General features: G+C 37.7%; 1 pseudogene; it reads right to left on the reverse strand.

The window, feature by feature from the left end:
* Positions 1–3,594: 3,594 nt before the first annotated feature.
* LOC135715585 (uncharacterized) lies at positions 3,595–5,405 on the reverse strand (annotated as a pseudogene).
* Between the last annotated feature and the right edge of the window lie 8,238 nt (positions 5,406–13,643).

The raw sequence follows: 13,643 nt of genomic DNA on the forward strand, positions 1-13,643 counted from the left end.
GATTGATGATAAGCCAATTACGACCAGAGATGGATCGAATCGCTCATAGTAGGAATGGGGGTAAGGGAGAGCGGATTCACTTGATCCCCTGTTTTATCTTTGGGTACATCTCAACGAAAAAAAAATCAAAACTTGATGCGGTTTTTGCACAGGCTCACAGAGAAATATCTTAAAAGCCTCTGATTGCACATTCTCGAAACAACGTTTATTTTTACTACATTGTTATTCTCTAGGGCCTCTTATATATGCATTCCTAAAAGTAAGTTTCTCTTAAATCTGTCCGAAAATGCTGTTTTTTTTTAATTGGGGACACTTGATCCTGCTGTTTATGATATGCATTTGAATATTAATTTTAAAATACATCCGGTGGTCGAATTAAGGAAATCAATAGAAACAGCATCAATTCAATGATCAAAATATGATACATACGAACTGCTCTCTAAAATACATATATACGTTCCGCAATGTGACGCAAATGTCACCATAACATTACCGTCCGTCTAGACGAAACTTTGTGGAAACTTTCTTGGAAAAAAAAAACTGCTCTGAATTTCGAGAAAACAGAGGGTGGGTATCAAGGGTCCCCGGGGATCAAGTGTGTCCAGTCTCCCCTACACATTGCGAAGACGAAACGAGTGGAGTATAGCTAACTAACATCTTAAATTTCAATCCGAGTGGTTGCACTGCACAAGCAATACCGAGAAGCTCACGTGGAAGATTGAGACGTTTTGATGCCATTCGGTTGAAAGGTAGGTATTATGCTTTGACAGGGATCGTTCGATAGTCGTCAAATGGATTCCGTTTGGATTTTGGAGCTGTTGCCGGTGAATGTTATTGAAGCTGCACAGTTCTGCTGCTTTTTCATGGTGCACTGAATGAACATGTCGAGTATGTGGACTTGTATACGCTAGACTCATATCAAAGGGAATCTAGGGATAAAATTGTCTGTACGTCTACAGTTCAAGGGGAGCGCTCATATGACAACTATTCAACATTTTATTACTCGAGGAATCTTTTGTTGCTCAGAAATACATAAATACAAGTTAGTTGATTATAAGTAAAATTAAAATTATACTAGATTTCATCTCGTGGCCGATGGATTGACACTAAAATTATGGGGATTCTCAAATTGCTTAGTAAGTTTCTGAGCTTTTTTCCGAATTTGTGATCAAAATTGTATCGCTGGAATAGGCTTTTGAGATTTTTTTTTTCAAAATTTCTGTGAACTTCCAAAAGGGTTTTGGAGCTCGGGTCTAATTTTGACATATTATTTTCAAAAGTGTTGATCCCCAGGACAGAGAATCACTTTTTAGTTTGTTTTTGTAAATTTCACCAGATAACTTTCATGCCAGGATCGCGTGTACTTTGATATTGCCTTCTTGGGACATTTTTCAGACGGTTCAAGAGCTGAAGATCGTCATCTTTTATAATTGAATCGAATTTAGATCCGCATTTTGGTACTGAGGCAGTTCTTGCTTAAACTGTAGAAGTAGTCAGATAATCAAGGGCGTTATGAATATCATCTTTGGTTTGCAAAGGAATATATGGATCAAAGTTATTTTCTATAAATGTTCGATTTTGGTCTATGGTAATTGAAAGTAGAGCTGTTAGGATTATAAATTATTTCTTGGGTTATTTCAAAAGTAACTGGTAGGTGAACAGAGCCGAAGTCAGCATGGGTAACCAATTGGCTACAAAGTTGACATGAATCAGTTAAAATCAAATCAATAGTTGAAAGATTTCTTGCTGAAGAAAAGCAGTTTGGGCTGTTTGGTTATTTGAATTCTTGGTTCTGTAAAATTAATTTGGGTGAGCCTTATCAAATAAATTAATAAACAAACAAACATCAAACAGAATATTTAAATTGGAATTGCTTTAAGCATTTTTCCATGAGCGGTTGTTTGCATTTAAATCATCAATAATGATAATTTAGACCTATGAAGGGTATGTTTCGGCAGGTCACCCTTCAGAAAGTTCTTTTGTTAGCCTACGCATTGGAATGTCAAATAGACAGCTACAGACGTAAGCGTAAGCATCCATTTACTGTGTTCGGCAACCAACATTTAATCGTTAATTTCATTGTATTTTCTTATTAAAATACTTCACTGAATGTATTCACACGATTCCTTAGTCTTTCAGCTTCAATATGATTTCAGTTTTATGACTGAGCAATTCCGTTATGCCATATTATTCTTTAAATGACACATCAAGAGCCACATGTGAAAAGGGCATACAAGCTTTTTGTAAACAAACCTTTGTAGACCCTCTTCTCGCTAACCGAGGGTCGGCCACGCAAACTAACAACATCATCGGGAAGGGGAAACCTTCCCCTATCCGGCGATGTTGATGGTTTGCGTTGGTGTCATATGGGTGACGAGAAAAAAGCATAAGAATGTTTGTTTACAAAAAGCTTATATGCCCTTTTCACATGTTGTTCTTGACATGTGCACTTCAAAATGCGGCTGATTTCAAGTTACCGATAACAGAGCTGCTAGTTCAAACGGAAAGGCTGTCGAAGGAAAACAGGCTTTCGATAATAGTCACACTCTCCTGAGAAGTTTGAAGCGTTGTAAAAACGTTTTCAAACAGTTTTGGACAATTCTGTCGATTGGAATGGATAGAGAAGCAAGCAACAAATAAATGTAAACAAAGAAACACGTCATATGAGATTGGTGAGAATACTTAAATTCCCCTACTAGACACATTCAAGGTTGGTAGCGATCAATGCTGTTTTTTTTTTTTTTTTTCCTTTGGTTTGTTTTTTCCGTCGATCTTGTTTTCCGTGCTGAGCACCAATGCACACTGGGACAAAATCGAAACAATGTGTTAAAATTCAATAACTTCGGTGCTCGCTGGAACAAGAGACTAAAAAATAGTCATTCTTATAGAAAAAAGTCTCAGGAATCGATTGGAGTAGGTTTCATCTTGGGCACGATAGGGTAAGTTGGGGTTTTTCACAGTTTTGCCCTAAAATCTCCTATTTTGCATGATTTGAATGCTGTATCTCAAGATGCCGATGATATAGACGGATGATTTCTTCAGCAAAGTTAATCAGAAGATCAAGGACTGTTGGATGATGGACAGAACAATTCGGAATTCCTCCGCTAGGTGGCGCTAGTGAGCATTTGAAGTGTATATGTTTGTGCTGCTGTATCTCAAGATCCTGACTATTTAGACGGATGATTTCTTGGGCAAAGTTGATCAGGAGGTCAAGGATTGTTGGATGATGGACAGAAAAATTCGGAATTCCTCCACTAGGTGGCGCTAGTGATTATTGAAAGTGAATATATTTGTACTGCTGTATTTCAAGATCCTGACTTTATATACGGATGATTTCTACGGCAAAGTTGAGTAAAATCCGGAATTCTCTCGCTAGATGGCGCTAGTGACCATTTGAAATGTTTGTGCTACTATATGTTCATGTATTCTTCATTGTGTGTGTGTGTGTGTGTGTGTGTGTGTGTGTGTGTGTGTGTGTGTGTGTGTGTGTGTGTGTGTGTGTGTGTGTGTGTGTGTGTGTGTGTGTGTGTGTGTGTGTGTGTGTGTGTGTGTGAGCCACAGGGACACATCTGTGGTACTTATCCAACGGAACATTCAAATGTCTTCTTCATCGCTCTCCTCGTTAAGTTCACCGGGGTCATCCTCTTCTTCGTCACTCTCTTTGATGAGTTCACCGGAGTCATCCGCTTTTCCATGGTTTTCATCGCTGTCATCTTGTTTCAAGGTGTATTCGTCCAGCCTCTCTTCGAACCTGGCATCAGTACTTCTCGATTGTCTGCTCTGGTTAAAAAAACAGGCAAGCTTTGGGTCAGACCTAGTCAAAGCTTCGGTCATCATGTCGGTCAAATTTTCTTCCGGAGACGTTTTCCGAGCTAGATGTGGCCGAATGAATTTGTAAACCTTATGGCAACGTTCACCGGACTGCTCGTCAACAAAGTTCATGGTATAAGGCTGGATGTTTCAATTGAAGGAAAAGAAAACAAAACATTTATGATTGTGATTCGATATACTTTTAAATCTAAGCTTACCAATTTTTCAATGAAATTTGCTAGATGCATGTACTTATGTATGGATGGCGGCAATTTCATTAGGTATGGGAATTCATTGAAAATCTGCTTTTCAAAAGTGTTATACAACTCCATAACTTTGGTAGGATCCAATACTCTAGAAGAAAGCGCCAGGCAACTGATGAGCCGCAGATTTTCTACCAGGTCCTTGTGTACACAGCAAAAAAATAATTTTGATATCACATCAAAGTGGATGCACTACAATCATGTCGAAAATTTCATGTAATTTTTATGACCACTTAAATAAATAAATGCAGTAAAAGCAGCGTAATGTCAGTTCATGCATTGCATTAATGATAATTTTGTCCTTTTTAGCAAGTAATATTACACCATATTTTCGACATGATTGTAGTGCATCCACTTTGACGTGATATCAAAATTATTTTTTTGCTGTGTACGCCGATGATTTTTGCAAATTTTCCGGGTTCTGCCAATAAACGGCGGGCCATATTGCCGTTATTGCAGCTTCCGGACCCACCAATCTTAGGACGGTTGATGTTCATGCCATACTCACGTTCTAGTTCATCAGCTATTTCACGGGCTTTCTTTTTAACTAGGGGATTCGTGTATGCTGGGTGGTCAGGAACGGATTTTTTCGCTGCATTTTTGATCAACCATTCAACGGCGTTGAGACGTGAATGAAAAAAACGATGGACCAATATGGGGATCAGCATTCGGAACACAAAGCGGACATACATGTGTATCCTGATTCCCTACAATTGCATTGGCCGCTTTCCCATCTATCATTGTATACATTGCCGAAATATAAACGCACACACGTACATCACCGGAAATTACTTCCACCGGATCCAGATTCAAGGAATCAACCTCTGCAAAAAACTGCTCAAACATGGACTTGGTAAGCGAGTTGGTCTCTTTAGTCCAATTCATAGAGCGTATTCTGCAGAACGAATCTGACTGGGGATTCGGGTTCCGCCAAATATCCTCTCCTCTTTCGGATACTAACAACAGGCTCATAAAATGCTCGGAGAGAAGAGAATCATCCTCTTTTAAAAAGCCAGTCTGGTTGTTGTGCGTAAAACCTGTAGCAGAGTCCGGACCAGCCGTGACATGCAATTTACAAGTCAACACTTTCTGGTTTAACTTTGAAATCCTGTCTGCTACATCATCCAGTTGTAGAATCCGTGTCAAATCGCATATAACCATATCACGGATTAAAACGCTTGATGATAAGTATCCTTTTTCTCGGTTTGGAGTTGAGAACGGTGGAATTATGGTGTTTCTAAATTCAGCTACTTTTTTCCAGGGCTGCAAAATTGCAATACCTAAATGGGACAATATGAAGGGACTAATAACAATGCACATCTCTAAAATTGATCAAAGATTTAGAAACTTGACCTATTTCAAACAAAAAAATGTTCTACTAAGTATTTCTTTTATATATACGTTAATTAAACTGTCATACCTAGATGCTTCTTAGTGAATCGAGCCAGCTCTCCATATTTGGTTTTACTTTACCCAAGTTTTGATTTTATCGCCAAAGATGACTCCTTCGAACACAGAGATGTTCCACGAACAGAGTCAACGGATTCGATGGTCTCTTTTGCCCAAACCTCACCGCCGCTCAACAAGTGCTGTAAGATTTGAGCAGTTGCTGGATTAGCAGCCTTTATGGCAGCAATTCTGGCTGAATACAGCAAGTTATCAAGACCTTGTTCTTTGAAAAGTCCGATACTAAGTCTGTATTTCGAAAATCTTGTCAACTGGCTAAACTCCTTGCGCTTTCGACCTCGAGGCTTTAGGGTTGACGGTGTTCGCTGACTGTTGGAACTGGTATCCAAATTCGGAGTGGCAAAAGGAGGTGAAATAGGAGAAGATTGTGACGAGGGATCTTTGGGTTTCTTTGAATGGACCCGCGTTTTTTCGAAGGCCTGGATCCTGAGGGTTGGTCTTCAACCTGATAAACTAATTGAATATGAATTATATTCAAGCATTTTTTCGTAAAATTTAGAGTCTGTAGTTTTTGTTTAGGATTTTTCTAAAATATTCATACAAATATCAAAGACAAATCTTCTTCTTATCGCGGTTGATGCTATTGATTATTTAGTAACAAGAACAAAAACAGATTTCATCAGTAGTATGTCTTGCTTTACATTATCGCATTTCCACGCTTTTACTAATTTTCATTCAAGTTCAATTTAAATTGGTTTGGAATCCGTTGTTTTTTAAAAATTTAGCACTTCGCTCAACAGGTACAATTTTTCCGAACTGTAAATTTTTTTAATGTTCGACGGTATCGTATTAAAAACATTTCTTCGTTAATTTATGCTGCTTTCTAAAATTAAGCACGCCCAGGGATTCTTACCTCGAATATGCTTTCAAGCCATCCTGCATTCTTTTTAAAGAACCGATCCTTACTGTGGGTTTTTGACCATCGCCGATTAAATTGACCAATCCAGTTTTTAACACCTTGCGCAACATCCGCAGGTGCTTTCGACAGTGCACTAGACACAAAGTCAAGTAAAAGGTTTTTATCTCGACCAGACGCAAAATATTCCTCAACGATATTTTAATTTGACAGCATTTTGCTTAATGAAATTCAGTGGAACACTCTTATGTCGTTTTCGTTTTTGCGGTGTAGCTACACCGGTGCTACACTGCCGTACACCGAAATATTTTAGGATGTAGATATAGGATGCACCTTTGTTTACAAACAAATGATGTTGAGCTGTCAAAGACTCGCGCTTATTCCTTCTTACACCACACCGGTGCTACACCGCAAAAACGAAAACGACATTAACACCACGTAAGAATTGCACTACACTGAGCTACTGCCACGCAAGAAACAAGAGTAAACAAATAATTCTTTTCGATTGGGTTTCCATGACGACATTTCACATTTTCGGGAAAGTGGTCTTCGTGGTTGAGTGGTTAGCGGCGTCACCCGTCTAACAGCTATTTTGCGTGTGCCATGGAGTGAGGGTTCGATTCCCGCTCCAGCCGGTGGAATTTTTTGTAAAGATATAATATATACAATAATGACCGGATTTTATCAGCCCCCTTTTTAAAAATATTTTCCAATATTCTACGAAACCCATGCGCTATTTCAAGGGTTTTATTGCACCAAAGTTTATCCTAAACATCGATCAAGAAGATTAATGGAAAAGATTTCGAATTATGGATATAGGAAATTACTGAACATTAAAAGAATAATGCGTGAAGGGACTGATAAAATTAGGTCATTACTGTAGTTTATATTTAATGGATATTAAGAGACCAAACTTGCTTATATGTATAGGAAAAATCCCAATTTATTCACCTATGGTCTGACCCTATTAACACTCAATATGACTACCAATGATCTTATTTGAAAATTCTCACGTCATTTGATGTGGCACATGATCAACCATAACTGAAGAAATCATCCGTCTAAATAGTTAGGATATTGAGATACAGCAGCACAAATATATTCAATTTCAATAATCACTAGCACCACCTAGTGGAGGAATTCCGAATTGTTCTGTCCATCATCCAACAATCCTTGACCTCCTGATCAACTTTGCCGAATAAATCATCCGTCTAAATAGTTAGGATTTTGAGATACAGCAGCACAAATATATTCACTTTCAATAATCACTAACGCCACCTAGTGGAAGAATTCCGAATTGTTCTGTCCATCATCCAACAGTCCTTGACCTCCTGATCAACTTTGCCGAAGAAATCATCCGTCTAAATAGTCAGGATCTTGAGATACAGCAGCACAAACATATACACTTCAAATGCTCTCTAGCGCCACCTAGCGGAGGAATTCCGAATTGTTCTGTCAATCATCCAACAGTCCTTGATCTTCTGATTAACTTTGCTGAAGAAATCATCCGTCTATATCATCGGTATCTTGAGATACAGCATTCAAATCATGCAAAATAGGAGATTTTAGGGCAAAACTGTAAAAAACCCCAACTTACTCTACCGTGCCCAAGATGAAACCTACTCCAATCGATTCCTGAGACTTTTTTCTATAAGAATGACTATTTTTTAGTCTCTTGTTCCAGCGAGCACCGAAGTTATTGAATTTTAACACATTGTTTCGATTTTGTCCCCAGTGTGCAATGCTACCGACGTGCCAAGAAGGCAGCTCCCACACCTGGACCCTACCTATCGACCCATCAACTCATGAACCGGGGACCAACGGCTTTACTTCCCATCCGAAGGAAGGCGTGATCAGAGATGTTATGCCTCAGAACATCCCGGCGGCGCCGACTGGGATTGAACCCAAGGCCTGCTGGGGTGAGAGGTAATCACGCTCACCACTACACCACCGGCGCCGTTGATCAATGCTGTCCAAAATAGTGATTTTAGTTTGATGTTTTAGACTCATTCAATTAGAATCTCATAAACACCTAAATATGTACGAAAAGAACCTTTAAAGCGAAAGATTCAATAGCATTTTTAAGACTAAACCTCCAAGCGTCTACTACCTGGAAAACCTGAAAATCAGGGAATCCTCAGGGAATTTTATTTTTCCTGAAAATACCAGGAAGTCTCAGGGAATCTTGTCATTATTCAAGAAATCTATTTATTTTCTTACTAAGAATGCTCTTTAAAATAAAAACATTTAATATTCCTAGTTTTTTTCATTCATACATTGAACTTTATAGATCCAGCATGGATTAATCTTCAGAAACAAATACATTTTTAAAATTCAGAGGCTTAAAATATTTTTTTTTATTGTTCGAGAATATGAATATTTCCCACAAATTTTAATAATTTCTGAACTTCTAGAAATGTTCAATAATCTGGACTCAAATTTCTTGCACAGTTTTAAGGCTCATGGAATTTAATAATTATTTCTAAGGACCTGCTTTCATGGTAGTTCTGAGGTATTTTAGACTTCGTGTGAAGCCTAAGCCTAAGATAGTAAACTCCAAGCAAATTTTCATGAGAAATCTCCATTGAATATGGAATGGACTATTCTGAGGTCATCAGAACTACTTGATAGTTCCCAAAATATTCCTGAAGTTAATTAAAATACCTTGAAGTTTTTTTGTAGCTGGAGAAACTAGCCTGATGCTCGCAATACTTCTCTTCAATGTTTTTTTTAACTTCTCTAAACTTTTTCGGACTTCCTAAAGTTTCCACAATTTTCCTAACGATCATGAATCTTCTCTAAAGTGTTCAAAATTCACTGAATTTCTCGTTTTTTTTTATTTATGTGATTTCCCTTCTCTGGAATATCTCTGCTCTATAGATATCAATTCTTTCTTGATTTTTTTTTATGTTTAGAGTTTCATTAGCGAGATCAATATCATTCTCGAAGCTCCCGAAACTTCTCTTAAGTGTTTGCAGTTCTAATGAATCTTGTTGTACTACCATGAATCTAATTGAATTGTTCTAAACATGTTTAAAATTACGTGAACTTCTGGACTTATGTTTTTTTTAATAATTACTTTATTTGTACAGGCTCAATAGAATAAACTTAACAGAGCCGAGTTATCCTTTCCGTTATACATTATTACTGTCTTATATTTAAAGTTAAAGGAACTGGACCGAGTACTAGCGGTTGACCTCTGGACTTATGTGAAAACCTCAATAATTTTCTTCAAATCTATAAAGATCTCTGCCCCGTAACGTGGGTAGATCGCCTTTTCGTGGTACGTTACGGGATGTAAGATCTACTACCGATTCCTAGTCCTGACTACTTCAAACAAAGGGAACAGGATTTTTCAGTAATCCAAGGAACACATCTTAGTCGTTATTACATTTTATGCCTTGTTGATAGTGACAAGACTTGACTTTGTCCACCGAGGATGATCTTGAAACAAGACAAAAAAAAATGAGTTAGTTAGTCTTCATCTATGTGATCCCTTATCTTCTATTCGTTGTTCCCTAGTTTGAAGTGGTTAAGACTAAGGTTCTGATGCATGGTCATTATCGGTGTCATTTATCAATTTTGTTGCTAAGGAATCAAATTTTGACTTACAAAGAGACGTACCTGTGGAAGGTGTTTCAACACTCCGAAGAGTATAAATAGCGGAACATTTCAATTAGAGTCGGATCCTTGCGATAAATGCAAAAATAACAACTGTAAAAAATATCGAATACTTCATCTTTTCTCAATAGTGATGGAATAATTCGACATGCACTAAACTAAGGACTCGGGATATACACTGAAGTCTTTTTTTACACGGTTTTTTTTACGCGGTTTTTTTTTACACGGTTTTTTTACACGGTTTTCCACGATTTACACGGTACGTTTTTAACGATTTCTCGACAACGATACAACCTATCGACTTGATTCCAATCACATTATCCGTTTCAAGCTATTTGTAATCGAATGGCATACTTTAAAAAAAATCATAATTTTTGGTTTTAATACAGAATTTTTTTAAATATGTCTATATGGACCATATCATGCTTTAATTACAAATGGCATCAACATCCGATTTTTTTAAAAACATTTAAGCATGCGAAAAATCAAAATCTCGTAGGTTTTTTTACACGTTTTTTTTTTTACACGGACCGTATCCCCCGTGTAAAAAAGACCTGAGTGTACTACAATAGATCAAATTACTGGTCACAGTGGTGTTAGGTCCTGAACAGAAGAAAAAAAATGAGGGAACTTTGAAAATCTGGGAACTTCTTGAAATTTCCCACTAATATTTTGAAACTAATGGAACTGAACTCCCCTGAAATTCCTTTTGTTTTTGGAGCTTAGATAAACTTATTTGAGATACTCCCGAAATGTCCATAAAAGTTCCTGAAGTTCTCGGATCTTCCCTTAAGTTCCATAGACTTCCATGAAGTTCTGGAAATGTTTCTGAAGATCTCTGTACCTCTGTGATGTTTTTAAAGTTATTCTGAAATGATGTTCACTGAAGTTCTCAAGGTTTGTCTGAAGTTATAATTATCGAAACTAATTCTTAACTTCTTTAATGTTCTTAAATCTCCTGATGTTTTTAAAACTGCCCAAAAAATTTCTCAATTACCTTAAAATTCTCTAGACTTCCCTGAATGTCTAAGTATTTTTTTAAAGAGCTCACCATTTTACTTGAATCGATTAAATTGCCTTAAAGCTCTACAATTTTCCTTAAGTTTTATAAATTTTATAAACGCTTACGGAACTTTCCCTTAAATCACTAATTTATCCTGAGAAGCCTGGACATCCCAGAAGTTTTCTATGCTTATCTTAATTTATCTTAATTAATCAGAAGTTCCGTTAAATTTTCTGATACATATTTTTAATTCCCTGAAGCTTCTAAAGTTTTCGGATCAATCAAAGAATTCTCGAAATATCCCATTGTTCTAAGGAACTCCTTGTAAGTCGCTGAAAATTTCCTTTAGTTAATGTGATTTTTCTGATGTTATCTGATCTTCCTCGAAGTACTCGGAACTTCACGGAATATAGTGAAACAATCTTAGAGTATCTGAATTTCCTAAAGTTCTCTGAATTTTTTTGAAAATATCGTTGTTTGCTAAAAGTTTCTGGGACTTCCCCTTTTTTTCCTTTGGTTTGTTTTCCGTCGATCTTGTTTTCCGTGCTGAACACCAATACTACCGACGCCAGGAAGGCAACTCCCACACCTGGACCCTACCTATCGACCCATCAACTCATGAACCGGGGACCAACGGCTTTACTTCCCTTCCGAAGGAAGGCGTGATCAGAGATGTTATGCCTCAGAACCTGCTGGGGTGAGAGGCTATCACGCTTAACACTACACCACCGGCGCCGCTGTTGGGACTTCCCCTTAAGATCTCTGGAAATCCCAAACGATCGCTAGATCTAGCTTTTCTGAGATCAATAGAATTTCATTAAAGTTTTCACAGTTTCGTTAGTACAAAACGTCTAGACATTAAAAATGTTGTGATCTTAGACTTACTAAAATGAAGCAAATGTTCAACTTCAACAATTAATGGATTTGATATTAAAGCTGTTTTTTAAAACTGATTGTCTAAAAACACTGAAAAACTAAAAACATATTTGAAAACATTTCATAAATAGCATTCTTATTATAAACCTGGAAATTATCTGCCAAAGTTATGGAAAAACCTGGAAAACTCAGCGAACTTTATTTTGGGAGTGGACACACTGTAGATAGAGAAGAACGATTAATCGTAAAAAAACAAGGTCGTCAACTTCAAATTGTTCAAAAAAAAAAAATAGAAAAAAATGTAGGCCTATTCAGAAGAATGATCACTTTCTTGAAATAAATTCACGTTTAAAAAGTAGAAGGGTCTGTGCCTAGGGGCACGAACGGAAGCTTGACGTAGGACCGCTAGTGGACGGAATAAATGTGAAGAGTATTAAGTTCTTTTAATTGATCAAATCAGGCAAAACATTTGATAACGGCACAAAAGCATTTGTAAACAAACATTCTAAGGCCCTTTACACGCGAATGATGTTGTTGGTTTGCGTGGGCGTACTTTGGTTCGCGTGTAAAGGGCCTTAGAAGGTTTGTTTACAAATGCATTTGTGCCGTTATCAAATTTTATGCCTGAAATATCTATTATCTCAACTCTTTCCGTTTTTGAATTGTAGGCGATCCAAATTTGTAGTAATCTTTTTCAAAAAGAAAGTTGATTTCGAGAATCAATCCAAATCAATTGCACCCCTGCTTCCAAGTTTGTGTGGTCGTTGGGGGCTTGTGGTTCTGAATATGGGCAAACAAGCACAGATAAATTCTATTCCAACTCTTTACTGATGTAAGCTTGATGGCCCTGAAAAGGGCCGTTTTATTGAAGAGGACATCCATGGCCACTTACGCTTGGCGTGTTTAGTGTAGGTGACAGCATCACGGACCTCATTTTCCACGAACACCTTCAGCACACCTCGTAGATCAGACCGGAGATACGTTTGACACCGCCACGGCGAGCCAGACGACGGATGGTGGTTTTCTTGAAGAACTTTGCGATGACACTTGGCACCTCCTCTACCAGACCTTTTCTTACTGATGCTATTGCTGCTCACCACGCCGTCCGAAGCGAAAATGAGATAATGTCATACAGCAGGGCTCTTTTATATCTTTTCAGGTTAAAGCATAATGATGTGCAACCAAGTGGTATAAAAGCTACAAAGACTCCTCCCATTATGAGTAGTTTGCTAGCAAGTAGCGACACTGGTTCTTTTCCTTTTGCGTACACGGCGAATGAGAACGACCCAAATTTGAGTTTAAATCACTCATAATCGCCAAAAGTGCAGGAACTCAGCGATGAGTAAATTTGTCTCATGGTTTCCTGTGGAAAACCTAAAAAATCTGCCAGAAAATGAGAAAATTGACGAACATTTTATTCAGTCTCGGAGTAATACCAATAAACTGAGTGAATCCAATTTTTACTTTTCTCAAATTCGGGAATTTTTTCCTGGAAAATTCTGGAAAAAACAGGAAAAACATGAGGCAAATGTACTCATCGCTGAGTTCCTGCACTTAATTTCTTATTTCTGAGATACCTAAACTCAAATTTGGGTCGTTCTCATTCGCCGTGATATCACCTTGAAAGATATTGGCGCCGGTGGTTAGCGTGATTACCTCTCACCCCAGCAGGTCTGGGTCCAATCTCAGTCGGTGCCACCGGCATGTTGTAAGGCATAACATCTCTGATCACGCCTTCCTTTGGGAA

This window comes from Ochlerotatus camptorhynchus, unplaced genomic scaffold (genome assembly GCF_037179485.1).
Source record: "Ochlerotatus camptorhynchus isolate MF236.1 unplaced genomic scaffold, CSIRO-AGI_Acam_v1.1 ptg000961l, whole genome shotgun sequence".
Lineage (NCBI taxonomy): Eukaryota > Metazoa > Arthropoda > Insecta > Diptera > Culicidae > Ochlerotatus > Ochlerotatus camptorhynchus.